Here is a 21,778-nt window from a genome sequence, read left to right as displayed (position 1 = left end):
ATTGATTGCTTATAAGTAATCTATCAAAAAATTGCATGATTTGGTATATAAGCCAAATAAGCATTTATTGTGATTGATTGCTTATAAGTAATCTATCAAAAATTGCATGATTTGGTATATAAGCCAAATAAGCATTTATTGTGATTGATTACTTATAAGTAATTTGCATTTTCATTGATTGCTTATAAGTAATATATCAAAAAATTGTATGATTTAGTATATAAGCCAAATAAGCATTTATTGTGATTGATTGCTTGTAAGTGATTTATGAAAAAATAGCATGATTTGGTATATAAGCCAAATAAGCATTTTTTGTAATTGATTGCTTGTAAGTAATTTTTCAAAAAATTGCATGATTAGGTATATAAGCCAAATAAGCACTAAATGTGATTGATTGCTTATAAGTAATCTATCAAAAAATTGCATGATTTGGTATACAAGCCAAATAAAGATTTATTGTGATTGATTGCTTACAAGTCATCTATCAATAAATTGCATGATTTGGTATACAAGCCAAATAAGCATTTATTGTGATTAATTACTTATAAGTAATTTATCAAAATATTGGATGATTATGTATATATGCAAAAACAGCATTTATTGTGATTGACTGCTTGTAAGTAATTTATGAAAAAATAGCATGATTTGGTATATAAGCCAAATAAGCAATTATTTTCATTGATTGCTTATAAGTAATTTATGAAAAAATAGCATGATTTGGTATATAAGCCAAATAAGCAATCATTTTCATTGATTGCTTATAAGTAATTTATGAAAAAATAGCATGATTTGGTATATAAGCCAAATAAGCAACATTTTTCATTGATTACTTATAAGTTATTAATAAAAAAATTGCATGATTTGGTATATAAGCCAAATAAGCAATAATTTTCATTGATTACTTATAAGTAACTTATAAAAAAATTGCATGATTTGTTATATAAAATGCAATAATTTTAATTGATTTCTTAAAAGTACTTATAATTGTGGAAGGAATTTCATAATTTAATTTTGATATTCTTAACTACAACAATTTTGAAAATTTGACCATAAACACCAAAGATATGAGGAAAAATATAAAATAGTTAAAAAGCTTGGATGATTTATACAGTGTGTTTTTTTTTATGAGAACTTTTTTGAAAGCAATTTTACCCCACTAATAGTTATCAGAATTTAATGATTAACGGCTTATTTTCTTTGATTTTTATAACCATTTAAAGAACATCAAAAAAATATTTCAGTTTTTATTAAAAAAGTACAGTAAAATCAAAAATTCAAAACCTAGGTGTCGACATCTAAAATAGGTTTTTAGCGTATTTTTCTCATGCTCAAATCTTCTTCCCTTTGCAAGAATGGCTCCAAAACGCTTCAAAGTAGAGATACATAGTTAAAAATTGATACAGATACTTTTGGGGACATGTACTAGAACATATCAAAGGCCATATCTCAACCAGGGAGGGAGTACTGGCCCCCCAAAGTGAACTACTGAAAATCCATTTTTTTTCTTGCAAAGTGTAGAAGATTTTAGCTTAAGAAAAATGCGCTAAAACCTATTTCAGATGTTGACACCTAAGTTTTGAATTTTTGATTTTACTGTACTTTTTAAATAAAAACTGAAATATTTTTTTGGATGTTCTATAAATGGTTATAAAAAACGAAGAAAATAAGCAGTTAATCATTAAATTCTGATAACTATAAGTGGGGTAAAATTGCTTTCAAAAAAGTTCTCATAAAAAAAATTAACAAATCATGCAATTTTTTTATAAGTTACTTATAAGTAATCAATGAAAATTATTGCTTATTTGGCTTATATACCAAATCATGCAATTTTTTTATTAGAACTTATAAGTAATCAATGAAAAATGTTGCTTATTTGGCTTATATACCAAATAAAGCAATTTTTTTTATAAATAACTTATAAGTAATTAATGAAAGTTATTGCTTATTTGGCTTACAAACCATATCATGCTATTTTTTCATAAACTACTTATAAGCAATCAATGAAAATTATTACTTATTTGGCTTATATACCAAATTATGCTATTTTTTCATAAATTACTTATAAGCAATCAATCACAATAAATGCTTATTTGGCTTATATACCAAATCATGCAATTTGTGATAAATTACTTATAAGCAATCAATCACAATAAATGCTTATTTGGCTTATATATCAAATCATGCAATTTTTTGATAGATAACTTATAAGCAATCAATCTCATTTATTGCTTATTTGGCTTATATACCAAATCATGCAATTTTTTGATAGAATACTTATAAGCAATCAATCACATTTATTGCTTATTTGGCTTATATACCAAATCATCCAATTTTTTGATAAATTAGTTACAAGCAATCAATCACAATAAATGCTTAATTGGCTTATGTACCAAATCATCCAATTTTTTTATAAATTACTTACAAGCAATCACTCACATTTGTTGCTTATTTGGCTTATACATGGAAGCTTCCTATAGGTCCTAAGATGGTTTTAGGCTATTTTATTTTTATTCCTTATAATAAAGTAACAGTACCTTTGTCTGTATGTCTGTCTCTCTTTACCTTAGGATCTTGATAACTGCTGAACCAATATGGTTCTCCTTACATGGAGATTAAAAATCAAATTGCCTTAAGTACTTTAAATCATGTAGAAAGACCCCATAATGTTTAGAATTTTTTATGGAGCATGTAAATCCCTTTCTACAGACATCTTAACCAGGTTTCTAACTCAATCCTAGCCAATTTAGCATAAAAAAGATAGACTCATCAAACTTTTAGACATGACAGGTCTCTACAGTTCTTGATGTGTGATAGATCTTTCTTTTTAATATCAAAATGGCTAAGATTGTGTTAGAAACCTGATTAAGGTGTCTATAGAAAGATATTGACGTGCCCCATCAAAAATTCTAAACATGGGGTTTATCTATGAGATTTTAAGTACATAAGACGGTCTGTTCTTTTTTTTAAGACAGAGCAGTCATATCTCTATGTTTGATGGGTCTGTCTTTTGAATGCCAAATTGGCTAGGATTGGGTGAGAAATCTTATTAAGGCGTCTATAGAAAGGTCTTTATAAGCCACATAAAAAAACTCAAAACCTATAAGTGTATAGGAGAACCATATTGGTTCAGCAGTTATCAAGATCCTAAGGTAAAGAGAGACAGACATACAGACAAAGGTACTGTTACTTTATTATATGGAATAAAAATAAAATAGCCTAAAACCATCTAAGGACCTGTAGGAAGCTTCTGTGTATGGGAGAACCATATTGGTTCAGCAGTTAGCAAGATCCTTAGGTACAAAACAGACAGACATACAGACAAAGGTACTGTTATTTTATTATAAGGAATAAAAATAAAATAGCCTAAAACCATCTTAGGACCTATAGGAAGCTTCCATGTATAGGAGAAACATATTGGTTCAGCAGTTGGATCAATCCTTTGGTACAGACAGACATACATATATACAAAGATCCTGTTACTTTGTTATAAGGAATAAAAATAAAATAGCCTAAAACCATCTCAGGACCTAATGGAAGGTTCATCGTAAAAGATAATTTTATAGGTTCAGCTGTTATTGAGGTTATTTTCTACAGACATAAAAAACTTACTACTTTATATTAGGGTTATGCAGGATATCCGGTGTGGCCGGATATCCGGCCATTTTCAATATCCGGCCGGATACCGGATATTGAAACTATCCGGCCGGATATCCGGCTATAAAATCTTTTATATTTTTTAACAAAAATCTCTTTTTTTTTAATCTTAAATGGCTGTGATTTTCTTATTATTGAAGCTAAAAGAACAATTTTTCTGAATATGTTTATCTTTATGTTTTTTGTTTATATTAGAAATCTCAAAACATAAGTTTTGGCGTTGGCAGCAGTACTTGACAGCTGCCAGCCGCAAACCGACGGTTGGCAGGTAAACAGATTTTTTATGAAATTGTAATATGCCATGAAGATATATAAAAAATTTGAAATCTTCAAGTAATAAATTGCGGTCACAGGAACCGTTTAAAGATTTCTGGAGACCTGGAGGAACCTGAAATCGACTTGAATACTTATATTATATATGAGGATGTACGACTATGGGATATTTTAGTATTAGATAACATGAAATGCTTTGTTTAAGTAAAAAAATATTTTTACTTTTTACCTGAATGACTTTACCAGATTTGCCCGCCAGGAAGGAGGTATTAAAAAAATTTCAACTCTCAGTTATGTGTCATATCCAAATTTCGAAAATATCTCAGTTATAGCCCTATACCTTTTATACACAGAAAATGGGATAGAAAAAAACAGAGGGGAGGGGGGCAGGCATTCAACGCCACCTCCCTGCCCATCCTCCAACCGTTAGGGGTTGATATTACAGATTGAGGGTATTAATAGTTAATTAGATTTATTTGCTAAGAAGAAGGATCATTTTATAGTTACTTGATTTTTAAGATTTAACCTTAATTTTATCATCTATAATACAAAGTAGAACGATGTCTGTCTGTCCGTCTGAAGCTTAAGATCTCAGTAACCACTGAACCGATTGGGCTCTACTCTTCAGGGAATATACCTACTGGTCCTGTGATGGTTTTAAGCTATTTTTGGGGGGGGTTGGACACCCCCAACCCCCCAAAAAAATGAACCCCCCCCCCAAAAAAAAAAAAATTGGGTATAGTCCTTTCCACGACATCCCTCCACAAGGAGTGATTCTTCGTAATTTTAAAATGGCTTTTTATAGGTTATTTTAGGCTAGGTTAGGTTATTTTGTGTTATGTGATTGCCCCACAGGGTTAGGTAATTGGCGCCGCAGGGTTAGAGTCTCCCGCAGGGGCTAGAAATAGGAGAAAAGCTACTGTGAAAATACGAAGAATCGCTCCTTATGGAGGGATGTCGTGGAAAGGACTATACCCAAACATTTTTTTTTTACTTTCTCTTTTTAAATCTAAAATATGAAAAATTAGGTTGATCAAACCTCTTGGGGTAAGCCCCTAGAGGCTAGGGGCGAAGCCGCTAGTATTATATAAAGCAGTAAGCTTTTTTTGTCTATAGCGAAGGATCTTGCTAACTGCTGAACCGATATGGTTCTCCTTTAGTGTGAAGCTTCTTATAGGTCCCAGGGTGGTTTTAGGCTGTTTAATTTTTATAAAAAAAAGTCGTTGTAAAGTTTTAAGTTATTTTTCTTCACTTTCATGTCCCTTCTAATATCCCTAGATACTAGGGACGCAGCCGCTAGTATAATATAAAACACCAGTTTATGAAGAAATTTTTTTGCGGGTATAGTCCCTTTCGTGGCAACGCCCCTTAAGGAGCGATTATTCGTATTTTCACAGTAGCTTTCCTCCTTTTTTTAGCCCCTCGCGGGGGACTCTAACCTTGCAGGGCCAATTGCCTAACCCTGCGGGGCAATCACCTAACCAAATATAACCTAACCTAACCTAAAATAACCTATTAAAAGGAATTTTAAAAATACAACGAATCGCCCCTTAAGGTGCGTTGCCACGAAAGGGACTATATCCTTTTTTGATACTTTAATATGTAGTAATTTGGCCGGTTATCCGGCCGGATATCCGGTAATTTGGCCGGATAACCGGATATTTGCCGGATATATGGCGTTGGCCGGATATCCGGCATTTGAAATCAGCCGGATATCTGGTATCCGGCCCAACCCTACTTTATATATCAACAATAAGGTTTTGAAATCTTAAAAAAACCTTTCTACTTTATATAAATGGATATGGATAATAGTTATTTCGAATAGTATTATAGACAGCTTCTTTAAGCCCTGGGCTAACAAAACTGGTAGGTATTAATTTTATGATTTTGATTATAAAATTCGCAAAAATTTTCTAAAATATAATGCTATACATGATTTTTCAGTATTGTTGAGAACTGGTTCCAATCCAGGGAATCTAAATTGGTTCTGAGGCCATACTGGAAATTGACTTATAAAATTTGCATAATTTTGCGTCATTTCTATTTTCGGATTTTTAAAGTGACGACCGACTCCAGGAATCGGTGTTTAAGTGTGACTGTGTTAGTGTGTGTGTGTGCGTGAGTGTGTGCGTGTTTGTGTGTGGTGTGAGCGCGAGGGTTGACTAGGCTGACCAGACTACGCGTCAGTACATTCAAGGCTAGCGAGGGAGAAACATGTTATTGTTATGTGTATGTGCATTGTGCAATGTACTTTTTATTTATAGTGATGGTGTTTTGATAAATAAAAAACATTCTCAAGTGAATTCTATTTCATATTAACTGTACCTTTTTCAACAATTTCAACTATTAAATGATACTTTAAAGAATATTTGAATTGTAGAAAATTGTAAAGTTAAAATTAAACTACGCATCAAATTAAACCAAGCCAATATTTATTGAAAGGAAACTATGCTTGGCATTCATATTACAAGGTTAGACTCTGTTTTCTTTATTTTAAAATGATCATATTCATATACATATTACTGAAATATGGTAAATGCTAAAAAATCCGTCAAAATCAAATATTTAGTTTTATTCTGGCAATTATATACTACATAACATTTGATATTTGCTTTGCAAACTATTGTAATGCTGAAAGGAAACATTTTTTGTATATAAGGAACAACTCTTTAATTTACAGCAAATGTTGTATGAAAAATCTAAAAGATTATTATATAATTTTTTTTACGTCATTTGAGCATTTACTTTATTTCAGTATAAATGAAATACATAAGATATAGTAGTGCGTCCGTTACATGACAAAAACCTTTTCACATTTTTTGAGCTAAGTATTTTGTTATTTACATTTACTTGTTTTAACTTAACAAATATAAGAAAGGTGCTAGGTTTTCTCTAGAAATATTTGGATTACACTTAGATAATAGAAGAAAAAGAACAATGTTTGTTAATATCACGTTTTGATGTATGTTTATGAGTAAATAAAGAAGGGATGTGTCATTGGTCTGTAAATTACACTGGTACCAAAAGTTTTATTACATCTTTACCTCACTCGTTTACTCAAAACTCTAGCAATTTCGAAACTATTAGTCATTTTGTGGTTGTATTTTTTTTTTTTTTTGGGGGGGGGGAGTTTGGGGCGATTTCTCTCAGGAGGGTGGTGGTATCCTCACTTACTTAGTTACATAGTTACTTATTAACAAGGATGACAACATCCATAAAAGCGAAGCTCTGAAACGGTAGGACAAACGGACATTAACACTTGTATAATGTCAGAACTGAATAATCAGAATGTAAATGTATAAGAGTCAAAGCGAAATTGTAAGTAAATTTGTTGAAAAACTGCTTGATACAGGATAATATTTATGGACATACTTACATTTTTAGAACTTGATTATAGAGTTGCTTCGCTTATAATATTGCACTTTGTTGTCCCAGGAATCAGTATACAAAAATTCAGACCAATCGGATAATTAGGACACATACAAATTTGTTGTTAAAAATGTAAAAAAAAATCAACATGTTTAAAATGGACGTACGGACATTCTGGTAATGATTATAGAGTTGCTACGCTTTCTAACTCGTACCTAACTTCTACAGGAATCACCATAAAAAAGTTTGAAATCGATAGGACAATTCTAACATGCCTAAATTAATGAAAAAAGCTATCCGTTACGGACGGACGGACCGACCCTAATTATAGAAAAGCTTCGCTTTTAAAAACAGTATATGAATTTAAAAATTAGAATTATTTATAGCATCGTATTAAAGTTAGCTTTCTGCGGATATTAAATTAAAAAATTTAAAAGTTTAAAACCAGTTTTGTTAGCTCTGAATGGTCGAAGGACCTGGCAAAGAAAACTGATTTTAATTTTATGGTTTTTATTTTAATACTCATGGAAAATTGTCTGTAATAAGTTGCTATATAGAATTTTTTAGTATGGATTAGAACCGGTTCTAATTCAGCGGATTTTAATCGGTTTTGAAGCCATACTGGAAAAAATATTTTCGGTACTAGGGCATACTGAAAAAACATTATATCCTGTTTTCTATGAATACAAAAATGTACATAAGATTAAAACCAGTTTTTTTACCCGTGCCTTTGGAATCTCGGGCTAACAAAACTGGTTTAAAATCACATAAAAAAAATGTAAAAAAAAATTAAAAATCAACATATTTCAATTGGACGTACAAACTTCCTGTTCATAGAGTTGCTACGCTTCTTAAATAATACACAGGAATCACCACCTACAGTTTGAAATTGATAGGACAATTCTAAATCGACATAGTGTATGAACAGACGGACGCACAGACCCTTATCATAAACAAATAAGATTATTGAAATTACATCACCAGGCCGGGATTTGACATTATTATTGCATCGTATTATAGACAACTTTCAGTGTAAAGTAAAATCCTTACACTAAAGTAACAGAATGTTTGTTTGTCTGTGTGTCTGTCTGTGTGTATGTATCTTGCTAACCGCTGAACCGATCAAGTTCTCCTTATCAGGGTAGATTCTCATGGTTTCTGGGAAGGTTTATAACTATTTTGGGGGAGGGTACAACCACCTTCCCAAGAGAAATGACAAAAAATCGAAGTTTTAAAAAATATATGGGAGACTTCAACGTAATATAAAGAAAATTATCGTAAAATAAAGAAGTAATGTAGAGACTTTAACAAATATAAACATCTAAAGTGCCACTAGAGGCCTCTAGGGGCGTAGCCGCTAGTAAAAAATATAGGAATTAAAACAAAACTGGAAGGTATTAATTTTATGATTTTATTTTAATATTCATGAAAAAATGTCTGTAATTTGATGCTAAACATGATTCAGTATAGCCGATAAATTGATCCTTAATGATGAAACACAAAATTACCCTATTGTATATTAAAATTAGTGGTTTAAACGTTACACTCTCCTTAGTAAATCAACCAATCAAAATTCAAATCAAAAGTCCCCAAAGTTGTTTAGCCAAAGAATAGGAAAGTTATTATAAAACTTTGGGGACTATTGTAATAAGCCCATTGTCTTATCTCTCGGCTGAGAACCGGTCTTAATCCAGCAGTTAATCGGTTTCAAAGCCATACTGGAAAATGGATTGTAACTTTTTAAAAGAAAACCTTTTTATAGTCAGGGTCAGTCTGTCCGTCAGTACTGGTTAGCTTTTTTCGTTAATTTAGACATGTAAGAATTGTCCTATCAATTTAAAACACACTACATTATAACAAGTAGGTACGATTTAGGAAGCGTAGCAACTCTATAATTGTTAAAAGATCTTAATCATCTTATTTTTCGAATACTGATTCCTATGACAACAAGGGACAATGTTATAAGCAAAGCATATCTTTAATGAAGTCCCATAAATTTAATTATGTCCTTATACAGTATCATGCTAATTTAGTTCTGACACTCTACAATTGTAAATGTTCATTAACACTTGACATATCAGCAGTAAGGACCACTTTTAACGTCTTAAGTCATGACACGATGTCGGGTCGAGATTCAAACCTATCACCTCCCAGACAATGAGCGGATGCGCTACGTGTTGAGCCACGATTGTGAGTTACACACAATATTTAATAACTAGCGGCTACGCCCCTAGAAGCCTCTAAGGGCACTGGTAGGAGGGGGTAAAGTCGACTTCATCCCATTTTAAATTTGAGTTTCAAAATATTTTAAACATATTTTTTTTTTGGGGGGGGGGGGGGAGTGGGGGGGGTGAACCACACCCTCTCCAAAAATAGTTTAAAACCTTCCCAGGACCTATAAGAAGCTTCACTGTAAAGGAGAACAATATCGGTCCAGCGGTTAGCGAGATCCTTCGAGACAGACAAAAAACGCTTACTGCTTTATATAATAGGATTATGTTATCTTATTTGTTGGCCCAGAAGCTTTCGGTACTTATATCGAAGTTTTATAATCGCAGGAACCTAAAGGGATATGACAATGGCCGATAAATTAATTTACATCCCCAGTGAACAAAAATTAATAGATTACAATTAGAATTAGAAACGTTTCGAAACTATAGTTTATAAACTTACGGGACTTGTTACACAAACAGCCCAATTTACCATCCCTCCCTGAAAAACGCACGCTCATTGGTCAGTTTGGGTACTTTTTTGTTATTGTCCATTGTCTTATTCCTTACAATTCTTGTTATAAACGAAAATTAAGTTTGAAGTAAAGAAAAAAATCATCTATAAAAGCAATGCTTTAAAACAAAAATATTGGTTCTTTCACTTGAAGTACCTTTTTGAGCAATGGAACCTGAAAATTTTGGGTCGGGTTAGGTTAGGTTATATAAGTAGGGAGGGGGGGGGGGGGGAGGCATTATTACTTAAAACATTTTTATATGATGCATATCATAGAGCAGTTACAAAGAAGAAGGTGTTATTGGACAGGAAATTATATTTAACCAACTTTATCTTAGTTATCGGCTAAATCATTGGTAGATTAGTTAACAAACTTTTCAACTGATGATATTATAATATTTCTTAGTATTAAAATCCAAAAACTTAAGTGCAGGTCAAATAAATAATAAAAATGATGTCTTAATAAGTTTGTATTGACGAAGCCCAATCTGTCCCACTTTTGAGCAAGACGATTCTTATATGACGTCATATAAAAGAAAAAGGGAAGGGGGGGGGGGGGGGGAAATCTCTTGAAAAGAGATGGGAGAAAAGGGAATCGTCTTGCTCAAAAGTGGGACAGATTGGGCTTCGTCGTTTGTATTTAATTGGTCTAATTTAGCAATTAAAAAGGCAAAAAGAAATTTTTTAAAGTCACACCTCTACGGAAAATTCGAGCAAACAATAACTCCCTTTTTCCAGTTTTGTTAGCCAGGGCCTTCGGTCCCCTCAGGTCCAGCAAGTCTGGGATAAATCTTGTAATAATTTTGAAATTTTTATTATTTGATAAATAATCTTTTGCCAGGTAGAAAGGGGACATTAGGCTGTTAATTACATTGATACCCGAAGTTTTATAACAACTTTATCTTATTTGTTTTATTTTTAAGGAGTAATCTTGTTTATTGTCATAAGGGATGTAATACAATTTTTCTCTATTATCGTATCCCTTTAAATGCCTGTCCCTCACAGCTTAAGATCAGGGCTCGGCAGCCGCGTGTAAACCTCAGTGAAATCGTCATATTACAACTTTAATATATAGCTGGAAGTCTTAACCTGTTCCTAAAAACACCATCCTTCTGTTCGATTTTTTGTCACAATAGCAGGTTTAAACTTGAATCGTATTCGAGGCTACTGTACGGCTTCCGAGCCCTTTTTAAAATACAAGTTGTTTCCAGTATGGCTTCGTAACCGAATAATATCCGCTGAAGTAAAACATGTTCTCAATAATACTGAAAAATTATGTATAGCATTTTATTACATATAATTATTCACGAATATTTGAATAAGAATCATAAAATTATTACCAGTTTTGATAGGCCGGACCTTCGGCATCTAGGGTCTAAAAAAACTGGGTTTAATCTTAGATTTTTCATTTTTATATTTTCATGTCCGCTGAAAGCTGCCTATGATACGATGCAATTATATTTATTTATCACTTTATATGCATAGTTTATCTGCTATTGTCCTCTCCCTCCATATTATATTTTAATGTCATCAAATTAACCCTTCTGCAGATAAAATTATTGGTTTAAAAGTTTGGACACTTCTGTTTGTAACCAACCAATCAATGTTCAAGTTTGTTTGTAAAAAAATTAATTTAAAGGAGCTTTGTAAAGGGAGGGAGCATTGGACTGAAGATTTTACCACGTTATTTAAACACTATCTCTCATTTGTTGAAGTAAACTTTGGATACTTAAAAAAAATTGATTAGGTTGTACAAAAATCATCCATTTTCATATCCTTTATAAAAAAAAATCTTTTGGGTCTTCACTTCCGCATATTCTCATATTTGCAATCTTATACTCGCCAAATAACACAATAACATCTATATTAGAGAGAGGTTAATTAGTAAATTTATTTGTGCAGTAATGATGTTAATGGTTTGATTTTTAAAAGCGAAGCTTTTCTATAATTAGGGTCGGTCCGTCCGTACGTCCGTCCATCCGTCCGTCCGTCCGTCCGTAACGGATAGCTTTTTTCGTTAATTTAGGCATGTTAGAATCGTCCTATCGATTTCAAATTTTGCATGGGGATTCCTTTAGCAGTTAGGTACGATTTAGAGAGCGTAGCAACTCTATAATCATTACCAAAATGTCCGTACGTTCATTTTAAGCATGTTGATTTTTTTACTTTTTTAACATCAAATTTTTATGTGATCTAATCATCGGATTGATCTGATTTTTGGTATATTGATTCCTGGGACAACAAAGTATAATGTAATAAACGAAGCAACTCTATAATCAAGTCCTAAAAATGTAAGTATGTCCATAAACATTATCCTGTATCAAGCAGTTTTTTAACAAATTAACTTACAATTTTGCTTTGACTCTTATACATTTATATTAGGATTATTCAGTTCTGAAACTATACAAGTGTTAATGTCCGTTTGTCCCTACCGTTACAGTGCTTCGCTTTTATGTATGTTGTCATCCTTGTTTTTTTTTTATAAATTATGGAGGAAGTGATGACACGCCATTAGTTCTCATTAAAGAAAGACAAACATTCTATTAAAAAACTTTATACTATACTGATATTAACGCGCAACCATGGCTTAACACGTAGGGCATCCACTCATTGTCGAGGAATTGATGGGATCAAGTCTCGGTTCAACACTGCGTCAAAACTAAGGACGTTAAAAATGGTTCCTACTGCACTGATGCTTTTCAGATGTTCGACATTAATAATTAGAGTAGGGGAAATGCCTTGGACTAAAACGCGCAACTCATTACCATGCACAGTTAGGACTTCTAGACAAAGGTCGTGCAAACAAAGAGTTGGTTGTCTATTACATAGGTGTTACATTACTAAATACACTTGGCGATTAAGCATGTTACACTGCAATTAAATAGCGTCACCGAGCCCCAGAGATCATGCTGGTATTAACAAGGACAAGTATGCATAATTATACAATATTGATTTTTAAAAATGTTAAGTATATTCATAAATAGCGCGGCAGTATTATAACTTAATATCCATAGTAATCTCTCCCCTTGTGATTAAGTATTTTTTTGGTAAATTACTGATTTTAACAAGGGGAATTAGCAACATTATAATAATCTAATTCTAACGAGGACAGTTATATCCATTAGTAGCACAGCACATTATTTTAATTCTAACAAGGACAGTTATATCTATTAGTAGTACAGCAACATTATTTTATTCTGATTTTAACAAGGACAGGTATATGCATAAGTAGCACAGAAACATTATACCATACAAATTTTATCAAGCATAAGTAGGAAAGCAACAATATACTATTCTAATTTTAACAAAGGATCCCCTCCACCTCTGTTTTCTCTTATTTCCTGTGCCTGAAATATGATTTAACACATAATTTTAGAGTTGAATTTCCTTGAATATTTTTTTTTCTTGGCTCTTATAAAAGATAGACTGCTGAAACTTCTTGTTAAGAAGCATAATCAACTATAAAACATCCATTCAGTCCGATTTTTTCCCCAGCTATTTTTATATTTTCACATTTTCCCCCATATCTTCAATGTTCTTGGTTCTATTTACAAAATAAAATTTCCTGTCATTCTAAGAAAACATCTGTGGTGATCAGACTGCTTTATAGTAGATTTTTGTTTATTTTTTACATTTTCTAAATATCTTTGGTGTTATGGTCCGATTTAAAAATTTTTAGATTACAGTATTAAAAATAAATTTTCAAGGAATTTCCAAGCAATTTTAGTGTTTAAAGATGAAAGTACAAGTAGCTTTTTTGATTTTTTACATATTTCCCAATTTTTGGTGTTTTCAGTCCATTTTTCAAAGTTTTTTTTTGTAAATAATAGTATCAAAATGATATTTCCTGTTCTTCTGAGAACACTTTAGCATCTACATGATATTAAAATTTTATGAATAACTGAAAAACGATAAGGTTATAATATTTTGTCTATGCCACATAATTTAATATTTTAATTTCTATTATGAGCAATAGAAATCTTTCAAAATTTTCATTTCATAAAAAGGGGTTTTTTTATTGGAAAAATATATAATTAGTTACTGGCAACCTAAATTTGTTTTATGAATATATGAATATAATTTTGAATCTAGGTTACATACTTTAATTTCTTAATTTCTAACATGAGCAATGAGTATTGTACATAAAATGTCAGTTTGAAATGCCAAAAAAATTTTTTGTTATTGAAGCTGAAGGCTTCAAATTTAGGGATATTGGGTCTACTTGTGGCAGTCTTTCAGCAGTTATAGCGTTATATTTCTTGCAGGCATCCTTTAAAAGTTTTTAAAAAATGTTATTCCACAGGGTCATTCAAGAGAAATGATTTTTTAAAAACTTAATTAGGCATGGAAAATAAAATAATTGTGTAAAATGATTTGTATATTTGGAAAACCTATCCTCGGACATTTATGTTTCAAATATTTAACAATGATGTTTACAACAAATTATGCCTTATAAACCGGTTTTTGCAAAGGCCTTATTTTTGAAGATGTATGGATTTAAAGATTGGGGAAAAATGCTTACCTTTTTAAAATTCAAATTGCACAGCTTGTATTAATAGTAGAAAAACGTTATACACACCGTTAGAATTGTCATAAACTCTAGTTTTTGAAAATATAAGTACTATTTTTGTGGTATTTGTAGTTTAGGAGCTACATTGAAAAGTGTGAGAAAGGTTGAAAAGTTTTAAGTAAGTTGGAACATTTTAACACGTAGCTCCTGTACTATACATAGCACATGAATGGCTCTTATATATCCAAAAACTAAAGTTTATGACAATTCTAACAGTATGCATAACGTTTTTCTACTATTAAAGCAAGCTGCGCAATTTGAATTTTTAAAATGTGAGCATTTTTTCCATTATATTTAAATCAGAAAATCATCAAAAATAAGGCATTTAGAAAAACCGTTTTTGAAGGCATAATTTGTCACAAAAATGATTTTTAAATATTTGAAACATTTATGTCCCAGAATAGGTTTTCAAAATATACAAAGCATTTTACACAATTGTTAGAAAAACCGTTTTTGTAGGCATAATTTGTCAAAAAAAATCATTTTTAAATATTTAAAACATGAATGTCCCAGAATGGGTTTTCCAAATCTATAAAGCATTTTATATAATTTTTTATTTTCCATGCCTAATTTAGTTTTTTTTTTTAAATCATTTCTCTTGAATGACCCTGTAGTATATAGGTAGTATAAGACTTTTGTTTTTTTCTCTCATTTCAAAGTTTTGATTCTGTAAAATTACCAATTTATCAAGGGTATTATGCATTAGTTATTGTGTAACAGAAAATCAGGTTCAAATTAAAGTTTTAAAAAACTGAAATTCTAGAAAATTGCTTGAGAGAAAAGTTGGCAAGTCTGTAAGATGTAGTTAATGCAATTTAAAGATAAAAATTTTGCCTAAAAGTATATTAGCTTTAAAAAAAAACAATGTAAGGAAAAGCTATACACTTTTAAAAATGGGGTAGTTATTGGGGGTGTAATTTTTTTTATTACCCCAAAGTAATATTTTTAAAATATCATCAACCTTTAATCACTCAATATGTGTAAAGAAGTGCTTATAACTTAGATTTTTAATTACAATTTTGTAAAAAGTTTTGCCAGTAACAAAAAAATTATTTTTACCTCAATTTTGCTTAAAGAATCTTTCATGTTAAGTTACTTTTTCCTTAGTCACTTTTTCAAAACTTTTTCAAAACAAAACAAGATTTTTTATAACCTGAATAAAATAAAAAAACATTTCTAAAAATGTTTTGGTGCCTACAGGCAACCCCAAATTCAATTGGGAGGGTAATCACCCCAGTACCCCCCCCCCCCTTTGGACATCACTGCACTTGTATTATATTTTTGAAATTTTTAAAATGAAAGTCTAACCCTAAATGAAAAATACTATTTAAAATATTTATTTAGTTTATCAATAGCAAAAAGTTATTGGGATATTTTGTGGTCATATTTTCTATATTTAACTAGAATTCATTGTTTCTAAAAATTCATAATCATTCATTGATATTTATGTAAAAAATATTAACTAAAATTTGTTAAGAAGTATTTTATGTATATCATATCATATTCATTATATATATATGATTTTTTCTTATGAGTTTTTCAGTGGAGAACAGAGCTGAGCAAATCAATCAAAAATATCATTAGAGGACATTAGGACCACTTTAAGGGCAGATTGTCTCAGTCTGTTGTTGGAGTGGTTTTGCTGGACCTTTTATAACACAACATTAAATTAGAAACATCAGATTGATTTATGCTGAAAACTAGTGAGTTTTAAGTAGAAATATAATTTAATTGTATAAATTTCAACCTAATTTTCATCAGTCTAAATTTTGTTAATATTTTACTATATAATTTAATATAATTTTACTTTTAAAAGCTTTTTTATTGATTTTTTAACAGCAATAAGGGGTCTTATAATTCAGTAAGCCATAATTGAGTCAAGATTTTTTTAAAATTCAAGTTTTAATTAATTTTAAAGCAAAAATCCTAGAATTTTACTAAAAAAGCTTTATTGAGACAAGCAATTTTTATCATTATTTACTGGCTAAGTTTTTCCCCTTTTGCTACAAGCTTCTAATTAAGTAAGCAAATGTTTTGGTTAATTTTTTAATTATGTCCTTTGTTTATATTATAAAACCCTTAACTAAACAAGCTATCTTTTTGGTTAATTTATTAATTATTTCCTTCATTATTATTATTGAAAACCTTTACCTAATCAAGCAAGTTTTGTGATTCATTTCTTAATAATATCCTCTATCTTTACTATACAATCCTTACTAGCTAGTTCTGTGATTAATTTCTTACATATGTCCTCCAGTTTTGTCATAGAACACTTATATCTACAAGCCCTTTTTGTCATTAGTTTCTAGCTTAATTAAGAAATTAATCACAAAAATTGCTTGTTTAAGTAAGAATTTTGTAGCAAAAATGGATGATATAAGTAGGACATTAATCACAAAAATGGCTTGTTTAAGTAAGGATTTTGTTGCAAAAAGGGAAGATATAAGTAGGACATTAATCACAAAAATGGCTTGTTTAAGTAAGGATTTTGCAGCAAAAATGGAAGATTTAAGTAAGCAATCAACCCCAAAAATGGCTTATTTCAGAGGTTTTGCAACAAAAATGGATGATTTAAGTAAGCAATCAACCCCAAAAATGGCTTATTTCAGTAAGGTTTTTGCAACAAAAATGGATGATTTAAGTAAGCAATCAACCCCAAAAATGGCTTATTTCAGTAAGGTTTTTGCAACAAAAATGGATGATTTAAGTAAGCAATCAACCCCAAAAATGGCTTATTTAAGTAAGGTTTTTGCAACCAAAATGGATGATTGAAGTAAGCAATCAACCCCAAAAATGGCTTATTTAAGTAAGGATTTTGTAGCAAAAATGGATGATTTAAGTAAGCAATCAACCCCAAAAAAGGCTTATTTAAGTAAGGATTTTGCAACCAAAATGGATGATTTAAGTAAGTAATCAACCCTAAAAATGGCTTATTTAAGTAAGGATTTTGTAGCAAAAATGGATGATTTAAGTAAGCAATCAACCCCAAAAATGGCTTACTTAAATCATCCATTTTGGTTGCAAAATCCTTACTTAAATAAGCCATTTTTGGGGTTGATTGCTTACTTAAATCATCCATTTTTGCTACAAAATCCTTACTTAAATAAGCCATTTTTGGGGTTGATTACTTACTTAAATCATCCATTTTGGTTGCAAAATCCTTACTTAAATAAGCCTTTTTTGGGGTTGATTGCTTACTTAAATCATCCATTTTGGTTGCAAAATCCTTACTTAAATAAGCCTTTTTTGGGGTTGATTGCTTACTTAAATCATCCATTTTGGTTGCAAAAACCTTACTTAAATAAGCCATTTTTGGGGTTGATTACTTACTTAAATCATCCATTTTGGTTGCAAAATCCTTACTTAAATAAGCCATTTTTGGGGTTGATTGCTTACTTAAATCATCCATTTTTGCTACAAAATCCTTACTTAAATAAGCCATTTTTGGGGTTGATTACTTACTTAAATCATCCATTTTTGCTACAAAATCCTTACTTAAATCATCCATTTTGGTTGCAAAAACCTTACTTAAATAAGCCATTTTTGGGGTTGATTACTTACTTAAATCATCCATTTTGGTTGCAAAATCCTTACTTAAATAAGTAATCAACCCCAAAAATGGCTTATTTAAGTAAGAATTTTGCAACAAAAATGGATGATTTAAGTAATTAATCAACCCCAAAAATGGCTTACTTAAGTAAGGGTTTTGCAGCAAAAATGGAGGATTTAAGTAAGCAATCAACCCCAAAAATGGCTTGTTTAAGTAAGGATTTTGTAGCAAAAATGGAAGATATAAGTAGGACATTAATCACAAAAATTGCTTGTTTAAGTAAGGATTTTGTAGCAAAAATGGAAGATATAAGTAGGACATTAATCACAAAAATGGCTTGTTTAAGTAAGCAATCAACTACAAATATAGCCTAAATGGCTGAGAAGGGATTAAATTTTGAGGAAAAATAATCCGGATTAAAATCTTAATCTGTAAGACATTTACCTCAAAAGCGTCCGATTTTGCTGATTCTTATCAGCCACCCTTATTTTTGGGGTTTTTTAGGGGTTTATAGGGCAATAATAGTTCTTCAAGTAAGCAATTAACCTACGAAAATGGCTCGTTAGTCCGACATGTCCGATTTAAGTAAGCCACTTTTGTTGTAAAGTGCGGACTTTCCCGATGTGAGCACGTCCTACTTAAATCTGACAAAAATGCTTATATAAGCACAAAAAAAGGTAAATTGCTGAGACAGAGATTACTAGGGATATAAATCTGTAAATAAAATTCTAACAACCATTTTTTCAGTTTAGTCACGAAAAATCTCGTTTAGTCTCGAGAATAAAAAGATTTAGAAAATTTGTTTTAAAATTTTTTTTCGTATTCATTCGAAACCGATTGATATCTGATGGATTAGAACCGGTTTTCATCCATACGAAAAAATTATGTCTAGCATCGTATTATATCCAGTTTTCTACGAATATAAAATGTACAATCATGATATTAAAACCAGTTTTTTAGCCTATGCCTTCGGCATCTCGGGGATAAAAAAACTGGTATTTATCTTATAATTGTACATTTTATATCCGCGGAAAGCTATTTCTAATACGATGCGAGAAATAACTATACTTAATTCTAAACTGTCACCATTGTCTTCTATCATAATTTCTTCTTCTTCTAAGAGGGTTTATGATTATGTCCATCAGTCCATAATATATATCTATGATCATATTAGAATCATACTTTCTTTTCAAATTGTCTAAATATTCCTTTAACAATTAGGTATAGTATCAAACAATTATTAGTATGTCCTGGATTCAATTTTGAATTTGTTGAAAAAATTTTCAATTTTGACACCAAACCTTATTACAGCAATTGGAATCAATATTTTATATTGGTAATTCTGTACACAATTAATCATTTTTTTATAACTATTTGATTGATTCCTGAAACGTAGAATACCGATTTTCATTAAGATTTAGCATGCTGTAATAAACGTATTATTACGTTTCTGAACTATAACGCTGTGATATGCGTTTATGGATATTGTCATCTTTTTTTTCTTTTTATTTTTTTAAATATTCAAAAAAAAAATTTATGGAATAAAAAAATGCTTAAAAATAAATAGATAATGACTTCGTCAATTTTTTGTTCTATTGACGTAAAACAAAAAAAGCTCCCAAAAAATCCACCCATTTTAGCAGAGAGAGGGGTGACAATGGGCTATTTATTTGTTAACTTAACAACTTTGGGGACTTGTTCATTAAGTTGAGTGTTCAAAGCTTTAACTACCAATCTTCATCTACAGAAGGGGTATTTTTGTATATCATCATAGAGGATGTACATCAATTTATCGGCCATTGCCTTATCCCTTTAGATCACTGCATTTTAGAAAACATTTTGCTTTAGACAGACAAACAGTCATCTCTCCAGCTGTTTGTGAGATCTTATACACAACAAATCCTTGATCTTATTTATCTAATAATACTTTTATTCTAGAGAAAATCTGGTATTATAAAATTAAAGATAAATCACGATTTTTTTCTATTTTTACTCGAGATTTTACAGATTTATTTTCGCAATCATTTATTTTTGCCAATTATTGATTTGGTTTATCTATAATACAAAGTAGAACGATGTCTGTCTGTCTGTCTGTCCGTCCGTATGTCCCTTGAGATCTCGGTAACCACTGAACCGATCGGATTCTACTCTTCAGGGTATATACCTATTGGTCCTGTGGTGGTTTTAAGCTATTTTCTTGGGGGGTGGGACACCCCCAACCCCCCCCCCCCCTCCCAAAAAAAAAATGAAAAAAAAATTTTTCTTTTAAATTACCTCATGGGGCAAAGTCCCTAGAGGCTAGGGGCGAAGCCGCTAGTTAAATCTTATAATATAATAGATTCTTAGAGAGGAGAGAGAGAAAGAGGGGGGAAGGTGAGAGAGAGGAGAGAGAAGGGAGAGAGACGAGACAATTGAACTGAAAATAATAATATCCTCAAAAGTTAATAAAATTGTTTTGCCGCTTTCAGCTTGTGGGTTAAAAGTTAGGTTATGGTTGATTTGTACAATTAACAGAGTTAAAATCATATTTTACAAACTTGATTATCATAATTGGGAGAGGGTTTCGTTTCGTCTATTATCCTATTCATATGACTGCGAAATTCAAAAAGTTTTCGCTTTGATAAGAGTCCAAAAAACAATCCCAGATAATATATTTTACAGTATGTCTTGGAAACCGATTAATATCCGCTAGATTAGAACAGGTTCTCATCCGTACTGAAAAATCATGTATTACATCGTATTAAAGACAATTTTCCAGGAATGATATAAAAAAAAATCATAAAACTAATACCAATTTCCTTACCACGAGCCTTCAGACCCTTCTGGCTAACAAAATTGGTTTTACTATTTTAATTTTTCATTTTAGTATCCACGGAAAGCTACCAATAAAATGATGCATTAAATAACTATTAGTTGCGAAGCTTTTCCAGAATTAAGATAAATTAAGTAAATCTGAGATTATTGGATATATAATTAGTTCAAGATGGGAAAGAATTGAATAAGAAACCAGCTTATTACAACAAGGAAATTAATTAGAAAAAATCACGAAACCTATATGTGATTTTCAGCTGTCGTTGGGGGTCAACATATAATAGAATTGACAACTTTTACATCTGCCCCCAAATATTATTTTAGATTTATTTCGTTTGTTGGATTTACCTTATTCCTTCTAAGAAACAGCCATGATATTTGACATACTTGTTTTAATAAATATTTTAAGAAAAAACGCAAAACTACACAAAAATTGTTAAAAGCGAAGCTTTTCTATAATAAGGGTCAGTCCGTCCGTCCGTACGTCCGTACGTCCGTCCGTCCGAGATAGATAGCTTTTATTCGTTAATTTAGGCATGTTAGAATTGTTCTATCGATTTCAAACTTTGCATGATGATTCCTGTAGTAGTTGGGTACGATTTAGAAAGCGTAGTAACTCTATAATCATTACCAGAATGTCCGTACGTCCATTTTAAACATGTTGATTTTCTACTTTTTTTAACAACAAATTTTCAAGTGTTTTATTTATCCGTTTGATCTGATTTTTGGTATATTGATTCCTGGGACAACAAAGAACAATATTATAAGCGAAGCAACTCTATAATCAAGTCCAAAAATGTAAGTATGTCCATAAACATTATCCTGTT

The 21,778-nt window shown here is 30.9% G+C and overlaps 1 protein-coding gene across 1 annotated transcript in view; it reads right to left on the bottom strand.

Annotated features, from left to right (window-relative positions):
• LOC145318883 (paladin-like) overlaps window positions 1-21,778 on the bottom strand; it is a 54,154-nt gene that overhangs the window by 6,969 nt on the left and 25,407 nt on the right. The window lies entirely within an intron of this gene.

The sequence above is a fragment of the Acartia tonsa genome, chromosome 5, assembly GCF_053477335.1.
Source record: "Acartia tonsa isolate MP-2025a chromosome 5, ASM5347733v1, whole genome shotgun sequence".
Taxonomy (NCBI): Eukaryota; Metazoa; Arthropoda; class Copepoda; order Calanoida; family Acartiidae; genus Acartia; species Acartia tonsa.
This window is presented reverse-complemented; position numbering and strand designations above follow the sequence as displayed.